The 18,050-nt window shown below is 35.0% G+C and overlaps 1 long non-coding RNA gene across 1 annotated transcript; it reads right to left on the reverse strand.

The window, feature by feature from the left end:
• Nucleotides 1-6,328: 6,328 nt before the first annotated feature.
• Nucleotides 6,329-16,060, reverse strand: LOC132366428 (uncharacterized). The gene is made up of 3 exons (XR_009503439.1): nucleotides 16,005-16,060; nucleotides 12,798-12,840; nucleotides 6,329-6,601 (listed from the first exon to the last, which is right to left on the reverse strand). It is a non-coding gene; the product is annotated as an uncharacterized LOC132366428 (long non-coding RNA).
• Between the last annotated feature and the right edge of the window lie 1,990 nt (nucleotides 16,061-18,050).

Consider the following 18,050-nt stretch of genomic DNA (forward strand, 5'->3'; position numbering starts at 1 on the left):
TATTAAACTTTAAATAATAATAATAAAGGCAGAAGCATTTTACTAAACATTTAAGACAAAAAAATAATCCAAACTTTGTGGGGAAAAATTGGGTTTATATGACAAGTTTAGTGGAAGTAGAAAAATATATTTAAATACTCATTAGAAAAGGGTGGATAGATTTTTTTAAATCTCTTATAAGGGAGTAAGTTTTCAAAATCTTTCTGTTCAATACAATTATTTGTTACTCTAAGAAACTGTAATTTACAATCTTAAATAACTTTTACCCAGAATTATTAATTTGTTTTAAAATCAACTTTACTGAGGTATAATTTATATTTTAAAAAGTACCTATTTAAAGCATACAGTCAGTTCTTCTATAACTCAGCCCAAGTGTTCCTAAAAATCATAGTGCTATAAAAATCCCCTCAATAAAAAATAAAGGACCCAGGGGGGAAATGGGGTTAGAAGAATAATGAAGACTATGTCATTCACACACACACACACACACACACACACACACACACACACACAAAGAGGAGGAGAGAAAGGGAGAGGAGAGAAAGGGGGAGGGGGAGAGGGAGGGGTAAGGGGAGGAGGAGGAGGAGGAGAAAAACAAAGATATTACCTAATAAAAATGTAGCACACTTTAACAACTTTAAACCAACTAGAACTAAAAGACATTTACAAGGACTTCCCTGGTGGTCCAGCAGTTAAGACTTTGCACTCCCAATGCATGGGTCCCAGGTTCGATCCCTGGTCAGGGAACCAGATCCCGCATGCCGCATCTAAGAGCCTGCATGCCGCAACCAAAGATCCCACATGCCGCAATGAAGATCCCGCACATGGCAATGAAGATCCCACGTGCCACAACTAAAGACCTGGCACAGCCAAATAAATAGATGAATTTTTTTTTAAAAAAAGACATTTACAGAACACTCTATTCAACAACTGGAGGATACACATTCTTCTCAAGTGCACATAGAACATTCTCTAGGATAGACCATATGCTGGGCTGTAAAACAAACCTCAGTAAATTTAAAAGGATTGAAATCATACCAAATATGTTCTCCAACTACCATAATTGAGTGAAATTATAAATTAATAACACAAATATGGGAAATTAACAAAGATATAGAAATTAAATAACACACTACTAAATAACCAATGGGTCAAAGAAGAAATCACAATGGAAATTGAAAAATACTTTGAGATGAATGAAAATGAAAACACAGCATACTAAAACTTATGGAATGCAGCTAAAGCAAAATTTTATAGTTTTAAATGGCTACACTAAAAAATAAAAAGGATATCAAATCAATAACCTAAACTTACACCTTAAGACACTAGAAAAAGAAGAGTAAATTAAATCTAAAGCAAGCAGAAGGAAGGAAATGATAGATTAGAGTAGTAATAAATCAAACAGAGAGTAGAAAAACAATAGATACAACTAATAAAACTAAACATTGGTTCTTTGAAAAAGTCGACAAAATTGACAAACTTTAAACTAGACTCTCCAAGAAAAGAGAAGACTCAAATTACTAAAATCAGGAATGAAGGGGGAGACATCAGGATAGTAAGGCAATACTATGAACAAATGTATGGCAACAAATTAGGTAATGTAGATGAAATAGACAAATTCCTAGACGGACATAAACTACTTAAGAAGAAAAAGAAAATCCAAATAGATCTAGAAAAAGTGAAGATATTAAATTAGAAATAAAAAATTACCCAGAAGAAAAGCTGAGACCCAGATGGCTTCACTGGTTAATTCAAATATTTTTTTAAATAAAAACTCTTCACAAGCTATTGTAAAAATAGAAGAGTGAGCATTTCCCAACTCATCCTATGAGGACAGTATTACCCCAATACCAAAACCACACAAAGATTTCACAAGAAAGAAAACTATACAGCAATATTTCTTATGAATATAGAAGCAAAATTGCTCAACACAATACTAGCAAACTTAATCCAGCAATATACAAAAGGGATCATACAACATAACTGAGTGGGTTTTATCTCAAAAATGCAAGGATGACTTAGCATCCAAAAATCAATTAATATATCATGTCAATAGAACAAAGGACAATTCCCACAGAATCTTCCAAATAGATGCAAAACAAACATTTTTAAAAATTCAACATTTCATGATAAAAATATTCAACAAACTAAGAATAGAAGGAAACATCCTCAACATGATAAAGGGCATCTACAAAATCCCTCAGGTAATCAAACTTAATGATGAAAAATTGAGTGCTTTCCTTTTAATATAAGAAACAAGGCAAGGATGTCCTTTCTTGACATTTCTATTAAACATTGCACTGGAGTTTCTAGCCAGACAGATTAGGGGGAAAAAATGAAATAAAAGGAATCCAGATTGGAAAAAAAGAAGCAAAACTATGTCTATTCACAGATGACATAATCTTGAATACAGAAAATCCTGAGGAATACTCACACATGTACTCACACCACACACACACACACACAATTAAGAGTAATAATCGAGTTCAACAAGGTTGCTGGATACAGGAACAATACACAAAAGTCAACTGAAGGTCTATACAATACCAATGAACAATCCAAAAATGAAATTGAGAAAATAATTCCATTTATAACAACATCAAAAAGAAGAAAATACTTATGAATAAAATTTAACAAAAGTGAAAGACTTGTATGCTAAAACTACAACATATCACTGAAGAAAATAAAGAAGAACTAAACAAATGGAAAGGCATCCCGTGTTCGTGGATAGAAAAACTTAATATTATCAAGATAGCAATACTCCACAAATTGATCTACAAATTCAACACAATCTCTAGCAAAACTCCAACTGAGGAGAAAAAGGACATCTTTAGCCATCAGGGAAATGCAAATCAAAACCACAATGAGATACCAATTCACATCCACTAGGATGGCTACAATCAAGAAGACAGATAATGACAAGTGTTGGTAAGGATGTGGAGAAACTGGAACCCTCACACACTGCTGATAGGAATATAATATGATGCAGCCACTTTGGAAAACAACGTGGTATGTCCTCCAAAGACTAAACACAGAGTTAACGTTTGACCCAGAATTCCACTGCTAGGTATATATACTAGGCAAAATGAAAACATATGTCCGCACAAAACTTGTACTCAAATAACATAGCACCATTGTTCACAACAGCCAAGCAATGGAAACAATCCAAATGTCCACCAATTGATGAATGGATAAACAAAGTGTGATGTAGCCATACCATAGAATATTATTCAACAATAAAAATAAATGAAGCGCTGATACATGCTACAGCATAGATGAACCTTGAAAACATTATGCTAAGTGAAAGAAGCCAGTCACAAAAGACCATAAATTACATGATTCCATTTATATGAAATGTCCTGAATAGGCAAATTTATAGAGATATAAAGTAGTTTAGTTGATGCCTGGTACTGGGGAAGGGTATGTGGGGAAAATGAAGAGTGACTGGATAGATTCCCTTTTGGGGTTATGAAACTGTTCTCAAATTCATTATGGTGATGGTTGTACAACTCTGAATATACTAAACAAAACAAAACAAACAACCCTGAGTGTATGCTTTAAATGGGTGAATTACATGGTATGTGAAAATTCCAATTAAAAATAAAATGCACAAACAACAGAGAAAAACCAGTGAAATTCAAGCTGATTTTTTAAAAAGATCAATAAAATAATAAACTAGCTTAGAAGAAACAAGAAAAAAATAAAGACATGAATTACCAGTATAAAAATGAAAGAGGGATATCACCATAGATTCCATATATATTGAAAGAGTCAAAGAGAGATGTTTTAAACATATTTATTGCAATAAATTTGACAACTTATAAGAATCAGACCAAGTCCTTGATAGCCAAAATTTACAAAATCAAAACTGGCCAAAAAAAAATTAAATACCTGAATAGCCCTATATCATCTGAATAAATGAAATAACTTAAAATCTTCCAACAAAAAATACCCTAATTCCATATGCATTCATTGGTGAATTTTAACCAACATTTGAGGAAGATATCATAGTTGTCTTACAGAAAGTTTCAGAAAATAGAGGGAATACTTCTCAACTTATTATGAGTCTACCATTACTCTGACACCAAAAGTAAAGCTATCACAAGAAAAGAAAATTAAAAACCAATTTCTCTCCTGAGGCTAGTTGGAAAAGTTCCTAATAAAATATTATCAAATCTAACTTAGCAACATATAAAAAGGATAATGCATCATGACCAAGTGGGACTTACCCCAGTAACAGAAAGTTGGTCTAACCTTTTAAAAATAATCAACGAAATTCACCATGTTAAACTAAAAAAGGAAATCCACGTGGTTCTCTAAATAGATTCAGAAAAAGCACTTGATAAAATTTAACACCTACTCAGGAACAACAACGACAACCAAAAACTCTCATCAAATTAGGCATAGAAAGGAATTTGCTCAAACTTTTTCTTGCTGAGAGCCATTATAGAAGATTTAAGTAAGTTGAGAGACATACCAGTCATGGATTAGAAGACTCAGTATTGTTAAGGTACCAGTTCTCTCTAAATTAGAATATAATAGATTCAATGAAATTTCAATCAAAATCCCAGAAGCCCTTGTGGTAGAAATTGACAAGCTGATTCTAAAAAAATTTTTCTTTTCTTGGCCGCGCTGCACAGCTTGCGGGATCTTAGTTACCCAACCAGGGACAGAACATGGGCCCCCGCAGTGAAAGCGTCAAATCCTAACCACTGAACCGCCAGGGAATTCCCTGATTCTAAAATTTAGGTAGAAATACAAATGATATAAAACAGTCAGAACAAATATTTTAAAAAAAGAACAAAGTTGGAGTGCTTATATTTTCTGACTTCAAGACTTACCATAAATTACAGTTATTAGGCCAATGTGGTAGTAGTATGATGATAGACAAACAGATCAGTGGAACAAAATAAAAGAGTTCAAAAATAAACCTACACATATATGGTTAATAAATTTTTGACCATGGTGCGAAGTCTAGGGAAATAGTCTTTTCAACAAGTGGTGCTGGGGCAATTGGATATCACTATGGAACAAATATACTTCCTTCATGACACCATGCAAAAAATTTATTTGAAATAAATCATAAATCTAAAAGTAAAGGTTAAAACTTATTAACCTTATAAAAGACATGTAATAGAGGAAAATACAGAAGAAAAATTTTGCAACTTTTGTGAGGGAAAAGATATATTAGGACACAGAAAGCTCTAACCATACAATAAATATTAATAAAATAGTCTTTATGAAAATTATAAAATTCTGCTCTTTGAAAGACACAACTAAGAAAATGAAGTCAGTCCTCAACTGGAAGAAGATATTTGCAATACATATATTTGACCAAGGGCTTGAAACCAGATAATATAAAGTAACCTTACAATTCAATAAGAAGACAGACAATCCAACTTTTCAAAAGAGCAGAAGATTTGAATAGACACTTTGTACTAATTACCAAAGGAGATAGAAGAATAGTTAATTATCACATAAAAAGATGCTTAACATCATTAGTCACTAGGGAAATGCAAATTAAAGTCACAATGAGATATCACTACACACCCACTAGAATAGCTAAAATTAAACATTAAAAATCCAACTTTTCCCAAGGATATGAAGCAATTTCAACTTTCAGATATTGCTGTTGGGGGCATAAAATAGTACAACCACTTTGGAGACCTATTTGGTTGTTTCTTATGAAAGTTGTCACCATATGACCTAGCAGTTCCATTATTAATCCAAGGGAGAAGAAAGCAAATGTCCACCAAAAAAAGCTTGTACATTAATGTTCAGAGAAGTTTTATTCATAATAACCACAAACTGGAAACAACACAGATACCCATCAACAGGTGAATGAATGGATAAATACATTTGGCATATCTATATAATGGAATATATTTCAGCAATAGAAAAGAATAATCTATTTGATATATGCAGCAATGTGGATGAATTTTAAAGTATTAAAACGTATACATAACAGTGTATAAGCCATCCATGTGAAATTCTACAGCAAGCAAAACTATAGTGACATAACACAAATCTACTGTTGCTTGGAGCTAAAGGCAAGAATCAGTACAAAGTGTACAAGTAAACTTTTGGGGGTGATGGAAATTTTCTGTATCTTGATTTTCATCATGGTAACATGGGTGCAAACTTTTGTCATACTAGGTGAACTATACAGTCAGTTCTACTACAATGTTTGTTTTCAAAAATGCAAACTTGTTTTAACACAATAACAAAAATTTTTAGTATTAACTTGACTTTTGATTTTACATGTGATTTCATCCACTAAAAATACTAGATGAACACAGAAAGTTGCACGCAACTGAAATAAGCCAAGTATAAGTATATACCATATGCCAACCTTTGTGCTATTTTCCTACATTTTAATTCAAACTGTTATAAACCCCACTATACACTGTTATTACATTTGCTTTTAAAAGGTAATTTTTTTAAAAGAAAGGATAAAAATCAGAAAAGCATTTTTCATATTTTCCCACATATTTTCCATTTCTGGCATTCTTCATTCATTTGTATGGAACTGGGTTTGTACTGGTATCAGTTTTCTTCCTCTCGAAGGACTTCCTTTAACATTTCTTGTAATTCAGGTCTGCTGGAAATAAATTCTCTGTGTTTTATTTGTCAAATAAGTCTTTATGCTGCTCTCATTTTTGAAGGATATTTTCACTTGACATAGAATTCTACATTAACTTTTTTTTAAGCATGTTAAAGTTATGATTCCATTCCCTATTTGGCTTGCATTACTTCTGACAAGAAATCAGTAATTCTTATCTTGGTACCCCTGTATTTAATGTTTCTTTTTCTCTCTGGCTGCTTTTGAGTGTTATGTTATCACTGATTCTCAACAAATTGAATATGATATGCCTTAGAATGGTTTTCCTTTCAATTATCCTGCTTGAAGTTCATTTACTTAGATTTAGAAATCATAGTTTTCATCCTGTTCATTAAAAATTAAACCATTATTACTTCAAATATATATTTTCTGGCTCCTCTCCCCTGCCCTTTTCAGATACTCCAATTACACGTACGTTAGATCACTTTGAATATTCCTCAGATCACTGAGGATCTGGCCTTTTATTACTATTATTATTTTCATTCTGTACCTCAATTTGTATAGTTCCTATTGCAGTATCTTTTTTTTTTAATATTTTATTTATTTATTTATTTATTCATGGCTGTGTTGGGTCTTCGTCTCCGTGCGAGGGCTTTCCCCAGCTGCGGCAAGTGGGGGCCACTCTTCATCGCGGTGCGCGGGCCTCTCACTGTCGTGGCCTCTCTTGTTGCGGAGCACAGGCTCCAGACGCGCAGGCTCAGTAATTGTGGCTCACGGGCCCAGTCGCTCCGCGGCATGTGGGATCTTCCCAGACCAGGGCTCGAACCCGTGTCCCCTGCATTGGCAGGCAGACTCTCAACCACTGCGCCACCAGGGAAGCCCCCTATTGCAGTATCTTTAAGTCATGCTTCTTTTCTTCTGCAGTGGCTATAGGTGTTAATCCATTGGTGAATTTTCCGTTCAGATATTGCATTTCTAAATTGCATTGCAGCTCTAAAGCTCCCTTTGCCTTCTTTAATGTCTTCCATTTCTCTCCTCATTATGCTCATGTTTTTCATTACACACTTGTACATATTTACTATAGTTGTTTTAAAGCCCTTGTCAGCTACTTCATTCATCTGCATAATTTCTGAGTCAGTTTCTATTGACTGATTTTCTTCCTTACATATTCCTTCCTTTTTGCATGTCATAATTTTTATTGGGTACCAGACACCATAAAAGCTATGTTCTTAAAATTTTGGATTTTGTTTTCTGCATTTAAAGAGTGTTGAATTTGGCAGGCAGTTAACTTCCTTGCCAATCAATTTGATCCTTTTGAGGTTGTTTTTAAAGTGTTATCGGTGGTCCGGAGTAGCCTCTACTCTAGAGCTCTTTTAGCCCTATTTGAAGGCACAACTCTGGGGTATCTACTGAATGCCCAGGATTTTCAATAATGTCTTGCCACTCTGGTGGTCAAAACTCAAATGTCTCTCAGCCACATGTAAGTTCTGGGAATTGTTCAACTTAAAGCTCCCCAATAATTGCGTTTAGTCTAGCCTTGTGGCATTTCACTCTATGCAGGCCCATCTTAGCACAGCGCAGACGTCTCAGTGAACCCCCCTGCAGAGTGCTGGAGCTTCCCTGCATGGCGCCTACGTCTCTGGTGCCATGCCTCACAAACCGAAGCTGCCACAGCCTTCCCCAAATCTGATCTCAGTGACTTCTATAAAGAGACTACCGTGCTTTCCTTGGTTTCCCTCTTCCTGTGCAGGGTCTGGGAAGTGACATCAGGCAGAATGCTGAGGCTTTTGTACAACTTATTTGTTTCCATCCATTTAGAGAACACACACCCGTACTGCATGTTTTCCAAGGTCAGAAAACAGTAGCTTCAAATATTTTTGTCCAGTTTTCTAGCTGTTCACAGGTAGAGGGCAAGTCTGGTATACGTTATTCCATTATGGGCAGAAAAGGAAAGCTAGAATTTTTTTTTTTTTAACCCAGTTTGAGCTATTTACATGTTGAGGCTCACATATTATCCTAGTATTTATGATAACAGCAGTTGATTGTACCTTCATTTTATAAAATAATTTCATTTACATTACCTGAGTAGTTTTCACAACACTTTGAGTTAATAAAGGTGACCTTTCTTATGATTGTGTTATAGTCAAAAAGATTGAGGCTCACAAGGCAAGTGAATGCTCAGAGTAACACACTTAGTAAGGGTTGGAGCTGGGAATATGACATTAGCATAAACTACTACTGCTAAAACTTATCTCCCGGTTTCATCTATATCACCAAACTCTTTTATTTTTCATCTGTCCTCCCTTCCTTCTTTATCCGCTTGAGGTTTTAATTATCTTTCATCTTAGGTTTTAATCATCAGCTTTATCATTTTAGCATAGTCAAAATTTTTAAAGAAGCAACTTACTCTCTAACATTTCACTTTGAAAAATGCTACTTTGTAATTCACTACCATAAATTATTTTTAAATTTAATTTCAAGTGACAAGCTATGATCAATATACATCATACCATAACCAATATACTCCAAAACGATATAGGACTCTAAAGGTCTTCCTAACCCCCAAACTGTCAGTATTCATGTGTAACCCTGTATCTGCATCATCTTTCCTCCTCTTCCAAGTCATTTCCCCTAACTTACTTTGACCTATGAAGCTGCAGCAAACTTCTCAGAATTTTTCCTAGTCCAAAAGAAAAAAAAAAACCAATCAAATAGAAAGGAAAACAAAAAATTTTAAACAAGAATAAAATAAAAGTAAGCCAGCTCCTCAGTTAGCATGACTAAGTAATAGATTTAAATGACAGCTTTCTAAGAATGAGTCACATTTCTCTCAGTATAATATAGGGCCAACCAACAATGGCAATACTTAAGAAAATTTTAAGACTCAGCTGATTACTTTGTACCTTGAGGTACAGGATGAAAAGAGTGTTTTAATCTTCCATCACACTTCTAGTCAACAGTGTGACTACGAGGAGCACCGTACTGAGAAAAAAAAAAATCTGAGACCACAGAGAAATCAGTGGGAAAAAAAACATTCTGTGAGTCACGTCATCTGTCATAATCTGCCTGGCTGGAAACAAGGGATGACAGAATGTGAGTCAGGTATTTGCAGTCTCCAGTCTAGGTTAAGAGTAGTAATATTTGAAATTGCATAATATACCAGGAACAATAATTTTAAAATCTTAAATACCTAATTTTACCAAACATGGGATTTAGATATAAAGAAGGGGTAATGTTCAAAACCAGGTTCTAGAGTCTGATGGAGGGCCCTTTATTACATAGGATAATCCAAACCAAATTAGTCCTTTCCCCAGAAGATAGTAACTTGTTGGAGTCAGAGAATAACAGATTTCTTCCATCTCTTTTAATTTTTTGAAGAAAAAGTTATTTTATAAATCCCATAAAACTCTAGATCACCTGATAATCTTTTTTTTTTTTTTTAACAAAACAGAGGCTTTAACCAAACAGCAGTAAAGGTACAAGGGGCTGGAAGGCCTGAGGGGACACAAGGCAGGAGGAGCCAGGAAGGTGGTGACCCTGGGAAGGAGGGAGGCACTGGGCCTCTCCTGGGAAAACTATCTGACTCTTGTGGCTCCTGTCCCAGCCTCTGCCCAGATCACCAGCCCAGATGCAAGGGACAAGCCCTTGTATTGTGCTTCTCAGGTGATCCCTTTTTCCAAAGGGCATGTGGGCCCCGATACAGGGAGAGGGTAATGAAGAAGAGCAGGAGTGCTGACATGCCAGCAACCCCTCACCCCTAGGGCAGGTCTGCCCAGCCCGGGCCTTGCCCGACCTCAGAGCCAACTTCAATCACTGGGGAGTGACACCCTACATTCTGTCTTCCCCACTAATGGGATTTTTACATTCTTCAAAAATTACTGGACCATATCACGTTCAGCAAAATGGTTAAAATGAAAAAGATAAACCAATTATCGGCAAGGATGTAGATCAGTGGGAACTCTCACACACCGTTGGAAGTTATATTGGTACAACTACTTTGGAAGACTGTGAAGCATTATCTACTATAAATGAACATATACCTAACTTATGATCCAGCAATTCCGCTCTTAGGTATATATCTAAGGGAAATGCATACATATGTTCACCAAAAGAAGTGAACAAGAATGTTAATAAATAGCATTATTTGTAAAATCCCTAAAACCTCCCCCCAAAAAACTGTATAAGAATGTTCAGAATAGCGTTATTTGTAATACCTCAAATTGTAAAGAATCCACATGTCCATCAACAGTAGAATGGATAAATTGTGATATAGTCACACAATGGAATATTAAAACAGCAATGAGAATTAATAAAATATAAATACATACAACATGGATGAGTTTCATAAACATACTGAGTGAACCTGGGCCTCCCCCCCAAAATGCATATGGTAATTATTATTCCATTTACATAGAGTTCAAAAAGAGGAATAACAAATACATGTTCTTAGAAGTCATGATAGTGGTTACCTTGAAGAGGAGTATTTTTCAAGGAGGGAACAAAGGGGTTTCTGGGGTACTGGTATTATCTAGTTCGTGACCTATATGCTAGGTACATGTTCACTTTAGGAAAATTCATCAAGTTGTTCATAGTTATGAATTTGTGTTGTATGTCAATAAAAAGTTTCCTTAAATTTACTGGGCAATACCAACAATATACAGCTACATAGGAGAGCTAGAACTTGAATCCTTATAGTTTGTCTCTGGGGTCTGTGCTCTTAACCACTATACTATTGTAGCAATCTACCTTAAAGAAGTACTTGCTAATACTACCTATTTTTAAATATGAAAAACCTACATATGCCAACAGGCAATTAACTGTAAATGTAGGAACATAATTTGTACAAGTATAGAAGATCCACATGGAGCTACAAGGGAGGCTGATTGGGAGAATCATAGAAGTTTTGCTGTATCGGATTTAAACTTTTTACCATGGGAATATGTTCATGTGTTCCTATTTATGTTTAATAAAATGAAATTGACATTTCTCCCCTCCAAAAAATAAATGGGCAACATTTTTTTGCATTCAAAGAATATTTGCTATGTATGTAAAAATACTTTGAGTAACAAAGTAAATGTTTTTAGTTCAAAGAAATACATTGATTTCATAGAAATCATAGGAAGAGACATTTAATAACTATTCAAGGAATGAATGACCCTTAGAGATTTGTTGACCCTCCTATCATTGCTATTAATTCTTCCTAGTCATTCAACAGAGATAGTGATGTGATATAGTGGACATCTATTGGTCTTGCCTGCCCAGCACCCAGTGAGCCCCTTCTTTTGGTAAAGGCATTTCAATATTCCCCCTGGGCAATTTCTTCTACCCTACTGCATGCAGTTTTGGTGAGATTATCAATTCTGCCTTCTCCTGACCAAGGAGTGGGCGTGTAAACTAAACTAGGCCAAACAGACTCTTTCTCCTTAAAATTTAAATCTTGAGTAGAGTGACACAAGGTCAGAGAACAAATTCACCTTGACAGTAGCTCTCTGAAGAAGCTGTCCATTGGTTCCTGCTACTTAGATCCCTTAAGCTGCACTGCTTCCTATCCTTTCCAAGGACCAGTTGTTGAACTTTTCCTTAGATTCTGTGAACCACTACATATCCTTACATTACATTTCTTCTCTGGTTAATTTCTGTTGACTGTAACTGAGGAAACACTGAAACAGCTGGATGTAAATATATTCAATAAAAAGGTTACTACAACTTTGCAAGAAAGTCCATAGTATTTAACTTTTGCTTAACTTCTTGCCAGAATTTGCTCCCCTAGAAAGTCTACATTAGTCCTACCTCCACTTCTGGAGCTTCATAGTATAAATATACTCCATCTTCTAAATGGCACACATTTAAAACTCTATCATTTATCCCCAAGCACTTTCTCAGCAAAATAATTTATTTTCAAATTAAAACATATATGACTACTACACACTCACTAGAATGGCTATAATAAAAAAGACAGACAATTCCAAGTGTTGGCAAGGATGTGGAGAGACTGGAACCCTTATGCACTACTGGAGGGAATGTAAAATTGTATAACCACTTTGGAAAGCAGTTTATATAGTTTATATATTTACATAATTTACACAATATTTTTAAATAGACTTTACAGATAATCATCTAGGCAATGTCATCCTAGGCAACAATGCCCATGAAGTCATGGTCATTTATGTGCAAGTTATATTTTCCTATAATATAGTAAAAACATACTAAACTCTTAAAGATGTGGCTCACTTACCATCAAAATTCATTTCTTGGTCTTCCTTGGTACACTTATTGCCCTTTGGGAAACACTGGGTTATTCAACTTAAAATTTACATAAATTAATTTTCATTAAAGTAATTACCAACTTAGGAAACAATACTATAAAGTTTTATGCAACATATGACAAGATATAGAAAGTGTTAAACCTTTCATTTAGCAAATACTTGAAAATTGCTTTTTGGTTGGCTTTTTTCAAATAAAAGTGACTAAAGAGCTGGAGATGTGGGAAACCGCCAAAGCCAAGGCATCTCCCTTCCTACCCTATACCCAAGATGATCACAACCATGTTATTTCAGGGAGAAAAAGGAGACCTCCCCATGGGAAGAAGAAAAAAAGGAAGTATACGAAATGTTAAGCAGTTATTTAAGGAATTATGGGTCATTGTTTTCTTTAAATTTTTGATTGTGTTCTTCCTTTCTCTACTTGCCAAATTTATTTAATGTCCTTCCATTTTTTAAAATAAAGCAATACAGTAAAACTTTTTGTTCCTCTGAATACCTTCAGAATGAAAAGTATTATTTCAACCTATCCCTTATAATAGTTACATTTCTAATTTCATATTTTGATTCAAAAACAAAAATTTAAGTGAAGATACCAATTTCTTCCTTCTTATTTTTTAAAGTATTGATATTTATATACAACCTTCTGTGGCTAGTTCTGTTACTATGTACTCTTAAGTTCTCAAAGCACTAGAAATAGGTGTTTTGCCCATTATTACATGCAAAATACAATCCAAAGAACCTAAATGCCCTCAATGGCCAGAGGAGAACACAAAAACATTGGGTTCTGAAAAATGGAACTAAAATTTTCTTGTACTTATAGCTTGATTATTCTTAAAACTCTTTATAGGGATTTGCTTTTAATTACTCTAACAAGGATGAGGACGAGCTGGGGAGTGGTAGGTAGATGGAAGGGATAGATGTACCTAGAACAAGAGCATAATGTTGATAATTGCTGAAGCTGGGTGGTAAGTAAATGGGTGTTCTTTTTATCTGTATATTTGAAAAAATTCTATAATAAAAGTTAAAACAGAAACAAATTCTTTAAATTCTAAAAATGCATTATTACAGAGTGACAACTAAAGCAACCTCTGTAACATGCCCAAAACAGAACAAAAAATAAATAAACAAAGCTCCAAGGGGTCTATAAAGTATTTTTGCTATTTTACTTGTATAGTCAAATGAGAAAACAAATATTTAGCAATAAGTACACAACTATTTAAAAGTTGTATGAAAGGTTACTATTGCCACCTACTGGACACTGCGATTACTACTTGCTATTAAAAAAACAGTCACTACTGAGTAGGTCTCCCCATCCCACCATAAGCCTCTGGTCTTTAACAAGATAATGATAAGTAATACCATTAAACTTATGTTTACATGTGTTTATATTAGTAATGTTAATTAATAATGTTATATCACATCATTTCTAACAACATGAAATGCCAACTACAAAAGCTGTGTCATAAAATTTTTTTAGAAAGTACATTGATGATCACCTTATGATGTCCTTGTTTTACAGAAGATCTCAGATTTTGAATGGTTTGCCCATAGGAATTTAAATTGTTTACACATAGGGATAGACCAGGAAGCTAGAAACTACTCCTGGCTCTTAAATTCAGTGCATTATCTTTTTTTTCATCTCAGTCTTTTAAAATCTTGACTTTTATTAAAAATTTTTCACCTCTTATAACTTGGTTAATTGCATATACCAGTGATTCTCAACCTTGCTGCACAAGAATTACCTGTCAAATTTGAAAATAAACTAATGCTGATACCAAAGCCAGAGATCTTTTTTTATCCAGGGTTAAAAGATCCATTAGTAAGTATCAGTGGTTCTCAAAATATAGTCTTTGAACCAGTAACATCACCATCACCTTCGAATGAAACTGAGCAGGACCCTGTGGACAAAGCCTTTCCTTGTCCTCCACTTCCTTGCTTGTAGGAAAAAGGCTTAGCCTCCTAGATGTTCCCTGAGTTCCAGAGGGCAGATTCAAACAGAAGAGTGAAGGAATGCAGAAACAAAGGAAAGGCAGTCAAGAAGCAGTGCAGCGATGGGGCAGGGTCCCGGTTCCTCCTGAAGGGCTATACAGAACAATCTGAGAGTTCTCCAGGAACTATCCCACCCAGGTAGAGGATGGTAACTTCAGTCAGAGCACAAGCTCTGGATCCCAGACAGGTTGGAACCAGAAGGCTAATGATTGAGCTTCGTGGAACATCATCCCGTTACCTCACCACCAACCAATCAGGGGAAGGTCACACACCTTTCAGTTCTCCCCCCACATTTTGCCTATAAAAACTCTTCCCTAAAAACCTTGGGAGAGTTCAGGCTTTTTGAGCACCAGCAGCCCATTCTCATTGTTCGGCCCTTGCAATAAACCTTTCTCTGCTCCAAACTCCAACATTTTGGCTTGTTTGGCCTCACTGTGCACCAGGCGCACGAACTGGGTTTGGCAACAGGAACGTATTAGAAATGTCAATTTTCAAGGTCCACCCCAGATGCTGACTGGTGCCAAGCAATTTGTGCCTGCAAGCCCTCCAGGTGATGTGGATGCAGGCTAATGTTTGAGAATTACTAGTATTGATATTTACCATAATTATTTAAAACTTTTTACTCTTTTTAAATATAAGATTTTAATTTACTGTTTTCTCAGAAAGAAGAAAATACATTAATAACACAAAAGAGAGAGGTTTATGTGAAGAGTAACCTAGTGCAACTCTACTATTTTTCCAGAAGCATACCATTATGAACACTCAACATTAGTTCTAGTTAGCCAATAGGAAAAATGCTCTAATGCAAGGTTAGGGAATAATTCATTCATAGGCCAGTTAATAAGGCCCTGGAATGCTCTTGCCCAGAGCAAGTTTTCCAACCATATTTCCTTGTTCTGGTTTGTTCTGCTCAGAAAGGCATCTTTCTAAGACATAATTAAGACCTTTAGCCATATCATACCTTTTAACTCAGGAGTGTCAGTTCTAGAAATATAGAGGAAACTAAATTATGTTCAAAGGTTTTCTCCAAAGCATTGTAAATAATAAGGTTAAGGGGGACCTGAAAGCAAGTTAAATGCCCCCAAACTAAGAAATGACTCCATAAATTAGAGCATCAATAGGATGAAATATTGCTCAATCATTAAAATGCTTTTCATATGAGATTTTAAATAATATGGGGAAATGCTTACTTTATATAACATCATGTGCGTACATGTTCCCTCTGTTTCTCTGTCTCTCTTTCTCTGTCAATTGAAAAAGATAATGGGAAGCACCAAAATATTAATACTGGTTATCTGAGTAGTAGGACCCTGAGTGATTTTTTTTTAATATTTATCAGTGTTTCTAAAGTTCTCTATAATAAGAGTATACTTACTCTATTAATCAGAAGAAAACTCACAAATACAGTAATAGAGATTCTACTCTGTGAACTAGGGTCTTTAAATAACAATCAGTATGCTTTCAGAAGACCATAAATGTGGGAAACAAGTAGATATCTTTTTCTCTCCATCCTGCACTGCTCTTTTCTCATCCCACTCCTCCAACCCTTTTATTTCAACTTTCTTCACATCACTCTGCCATAACCCCATAACCAGATATACCGAGAAACTGAAGTGTAATTATTCAATATTTTAAAAATTTAAAATTGGTTAGTTAAACAGTTTAATTTATCTTAGAACACATAAAAAGGAGGTAAAATAGCCTAATGGTTAAGAGAAAAGGCTTCAAAATCAGACAAATGTAGGTTTGAATCTTAGTTTGCCACTTATAGGACCTCACACAAGTTTCAATTTCCTTAACTGTAAAATGAGAGTACCGCCCTTCTTACTAAACTCCAGTGAGGATGAAATGAGAAAATGCATATAAAGCATAAGATAGTAGTAGGCACTCAATAAAAGGTAACTGCTGTTACTGTTTTGTAGTTAATGCTACAGTTGGTTTTAGTAAACAGCCCTTAAATTTTAATTTTCCTGTGGGAAAAAAGGCTTAGTGGAGTACAATGGTTGTTCACATCTTTGGGACTTCTTAGACCACGAAAATTTCAAAAACAATTGGGGAGACCTATATGGAGCCATCAAAATATTCTTTACAAAGTGAGTGTTATTAAAACCCACCAACAAATTTATCAGGACTATTATTTCATATAAGAAAAAGCCCTTGGTCTTCCCTGGTGGCGCAGTGGTTGAGAATCTGCCTGCCAATGCAGGGGACACGGGTTCGCGCCCTGGTCTGGGAAGATCCCACATGCCGCGGAGCAACTAGGCCCGTGAGCCACAACTACTGAGCCTGCGCGTCTGGAGCCTGTGCTCCGCAACAAGAGAGGCTGCGATAGTGAGAGGCCCGCGCACCGCGATGAAGAGTGGCCCCTGCTTGCCGCAACTACAGAAAGCCCTAGCACAGAAATGAAGACCCAACATAGCAATCAATCAATCAATAAATAAATCTTTGAAAAAAAAAAAAAAGAAAAAGCCCTTGAACATCCCTTAAAAAAAGTGGAAGACAGTCTCAGAGTAAAAGAAATCGTTCCCAAGAAAGGACAGTTGGCAACTGCATGACAAAATTATCCTTATTTTTTTTGTTTTGTCACATACCAGTAAACACTTAAGGACCAACACCAGTAAGCAAACTGGTAGCCTGATTCTTCATCCATAAATTAAGTTGTTTTATCTACCTCATGGGATATTCATTCAACAAACACTAACAACTTGCTATTAAGCAGAGGAATTCAGGATCAAATAAAGTATATAAAAACACCATACACAGTGCCTTGTATATTACAAAGCACCACTAAAATATACAATATTTTTTAAAATAAATAAATAAATAAATAAAATATACAATATTGTTATTACAAAAAAATACAAATACTATAAATTGATTCCTAAGAGAAAAAAAAGGTTTTCCATCCACTTGTTTTAAGGGCTTAATCATTTTCTATATTCATGCTATCACAAAAGACATTAAGGAATTATTAGAATGAAGATTTTCCATATTTTTTCTTTAGAAAATAGTCATATTTGTGATGTAGCTCATGATTCTGCCGTTCTCTGTCTTATGGGAACTGAGGATGTTACTTTTCCCTCAAATGGTATGGCTCTCAAGGGAAAGTTATTAAGCTAGAAATTGCTGCTATAATTACCAGATTGTAGAATCTGAATACTAAGGAAGAAAATTTAACAGGATCTAAAAGTTAGGTTCAGACACAGAGCAAATTTTATTTTCTTAGTTTTGAAAGT

Source organism: Balaenoptera ricei, chromosome 5 (assembly GCF_028023285.1).
Source record: "Balaenoptera ricei isolate mBalRic1 chromosome 5, mBalRic1.hap2, whole genome shotgun sequence".
In the NCBI taxonomy this organism is placed as follows: Eukaryota; Metazoa; Chordata; class Mammalia; order Artiodactyla; family Balaenopteridae; genus Balaenoptera; species Balaenoptera ricei.